This window comes from Azolla caroliniana, unplaced genomic scaffold, assembly GCF_043228905.1.
Source record: "Azolla caroliniana isolate FFs.n. ecotype wild unplaced genomic scaffold, voAzoCaro1.0.p SCAF_20, whole genome shotgun sequence".
NCBI classification, from domain to species: Eukaryota; Viridiplantae; Streptophyta; class Polypodiopsida; order Salviniales; family Salviniaceae; genus Azolla; species Azolla caroliniana.
This window is the reverse complement of record NW_028230455.1, coordinates 1,697,607-1,700,936: the sequence shown is the minus strand read 5'-3', so window position 1 is coordinate 1,700,936 and position 3,330 is coordinate 1,697,607. Positions and strand designations below refer to the sequence as shown.

At 41.9% G+C, this 3,330-nt stretch overlaps 1 pseudogene; it reads right to left on the bottom strand.

Annotated features, from left to right (window-relative positions):
* Window positions 1-1,404: 1,404 nt before the first annotated feature.
* On the bottom strand, window positions 1,405-3,116 carry LOC147850763 (F-box protein At5g46170 pseudogene; annotated as a pseudogene).
* Between the last annotated feature and the right edge of the window lie 214 nt (window positions 3,117-3,330).

Here is a 3,330-nt window from a genome sequence, read left to right as displayed (position 1 = left end):
CATTCAACTTAATATGGATGCAAAAGTTTTCCTATACACTTTTAGAAGCTTTTGGCATTCTCTAAAGTATTTGTGAAAAGCACACATCACCTATGTAATAATGTATAACAAAGGTTTGATTAATACCTTCTCGTGTGGCAACTTCTTCAATTCCTTCTTGTTTTTACAAACTCATCAACCATTTGTTCCAACTCATCAATGCGCAATACCAAAGAGAGTTGGCATCTTTGTTTGACACCAATAATGCTAGTGAGAAAATCTAGAATTCTATCTCCTCTACGTGCACAAAATATCACATTCTCATAGATTTGAGAAATTGCAATATTCACCTGATACTTCTCAAGTTCTTCCACGCGTCTCCGATGTGCTCATGGGGATGGAATCCAAAGGTGATCGATGGTGCTAATGAGGACAAAGGGATGGAATCTAATAGCATATAAAAGTGAGTGCAACTTCCTCATTGAGAGAAGAAGATGGTTTTTTAGTTCGTCCCTCTTACCATTCTTTTTAGTCCTTGCACTCAAGAGAGACCCAATGAATGTAGCTCAACCATAATGTTTATAATGCGGAGACCACAAAGGTCATGTGTATGGTTTACTAAAAATAAGGCTTCTCACTTGGCTATAACTGTATCAAATTTAGAAGGAGAGGAAAACACGGGGATAAACGAACAATTCCACGGTAAGAGATTACTTTTTGACCACCATTGAGACGTCAAGGGCACAATCCATGGTTAGGTAGCCCACATACTGTATGGCCCATCCTAACAAACACATGCTATACTCCTTTGCATGTATATATGTATAATAATACCATATGTCTATACAAATGTAGAATTTGAATAATCCATGACAACATCAAATACATGACACGCCATTCAAAATCAAAATATAGATGTGACAAGCTTGAGTAAAGAAGTGAGTCCTCTAGCATATTTTCCTATTAAGGATTGTCAAAATACTAGGTGTTTCATCAAATACTATAGTGCGGAATGTAGGCATCGAGAGCATGATTATTTTTAACCAGCCACCACACCCAATTAGAAAATCTCTTTTTCCACATCTTTGATCAGCCTAGAGCTAGTTTTTTCATGTTCATCATCTTGTATCCACTTAGAATTACAACACTTTTGAGGGTCAATGTGGGGATTTATCGTCTTGCCCTGTTGATCACCTTGGATGAACATTTTTCCGACCAAACAATATACCATAAAACATTACAACCAGAAAACCCACAAACCTTTGATGAGGATTGACAAGGGGTGCATATCAAATGCAAATTTCGTATCTTCAATCTATCAAGACATACCTTGTTTTTTCCATATACTATTGGTATGCAAATCTCTTTGGGAAGTTATCCACACTTGAAGAACATGCCATACCATTTTAAAAAAATGTAACCGAGTGGATTTTGCACACATTTTACATGTATATATTACATTCACAACTTGCAAACCACTTACACCAAAAGAAAGGAGGAGTTTCTTTCTTTCTGGTAAGAAACAATCCAAAGAGAAAAATATACATACATGAAGACTTGCTCAGGCAAGTTTTGGATGAGGTTTCATGGCGAGCATTCAGATTCGCAATCCACACTACGTTAAAACTACTAAAGGACCTTCATCTTGCTTTTCCACTAGCAGTACACTACCCCAAACAAAAATGAGAATTCATTCTATGGCCAAACTCGATAGGGTTCTAACAATGAGCACTCACAAGGACTCCTCATCATCCAGATTATGAAAGAAAAACCAAGCTATAGTTAGTCACATAGTTGATTAGCTCCATCTGATCCATCACCTGAAAAAACGGTGCGAAAAACGGGCATTAAAAAGAGTTCATTTCGAGAAGGTACGTCCCCCTCTTTGCGAGCAATGTAACTGCGCTCTTGAAAGGCTCTTCGAAAGCACCGAAAACAAACCCATCCAAGTCTCGAGGAGGTTGTTGAGCAGGATGATTGCTAGGTTTTATCGCAATCAAAGTGGCTCCTTCCATTCCAGTCCCCCCAGGAAGCTCAATGTAAGGAGCATACCAAAGCTTCATACTCAATGCGGGTACTTGGGTTCGGTCCCAAGAAGCCGAGGGAGCCAATGGCTTAACCCTAAACTCTTCTAGTTGCGCTTTTCCCATACATAGCATCCCTTGCCCATCGGCATCGGTCACAATCAAACCTTGCAGTGTTGGGTGCTCACAAATGATCTGCTGAAGGAGATAATGCCGAGCCGAGGCCGCGATTAGTGAGCTTATGGTCCACACAACCCGAAGCTTGAGGCCTCCATTGGTGTAAAATGACTCCGGAATGCTACCATTATCATCTTGCCCTTGCAAAATCATTGCATCATTATCACTAGGATTGTTATTGGCATTATTAGCCCCTTCTCCAACCACTAATTCTCTAAGGCTTATATCTTCGCCTCGATTTTGTAAGAACCACGGCCTTGTAAACTCGAACTTGGGTGCTTTTCTCACCCCTACATTTCCCGGCTTCACGAGTCCCGAGGTGCCTAAGATCACGCAACTCTCGAGAGTGCTTCCGAATTCGGCTCTCCATTTCAATAAAACTCCGTTTTCGACCCCGAGTTCTCCCCCGGGGAGCTCGATCCTTAGCCTGCGGATCGCCTTGAAATTCTTCAGAACCTCGACAGGAGAATGATGGGTAGTCGGGCCTAACACCTCCTTCTTCGGCTCTAGCATATGCAGAAGAACTTGCAAAGGCTTGGCTAAGCTTCCGACAACTAATCTACACAAATGGCTCAGAATACCACTTCCTCTTCTAGAGACACTGTTATCCCCTTCTTCTTCTTCTTCTTCTTCTTCCCCTGTTTTAATCACACAATCGACTTTTACAGTGACAGTTTCTACCATGGGGATGAGGGAAGAGAGCCTCTTGGATACCAGAGCGCATCTTCCCAGAGATTTTATGTCGGAGACCATGTTCAGTATGTTCAATACGAGCGAATCGTGAAGCTTTTCGAAGGGATTGATCGGTTCCAAAGCAATCGGATCATGGAAGCTTGCAGTCTGGTCCTCCTGTGGCATCAGATGATGAAACATTGTCTCGGATGATGAAGACGGTTGATCGCCTTTCACTTCTGGATACATTACCTCTTCCTTTTTCTGTTCTTTTCTTCCTTCCTATCGACGATTCTTCTGTCCCCCCCTTCTTCTCTCTTGTTCTTGTTCTTCTTGAAGTTACAGACCCCTTCCTTCACAGGCTGTGCTTGAACGGGAAACAGATAACAAAGGGTCCTTTCCCGAGTCCACGATTTGGATTGAGCCCGCCGATCGATTCACCGGAGCGCGCTAGAGGTCTTCCGATTTGATATGGGCA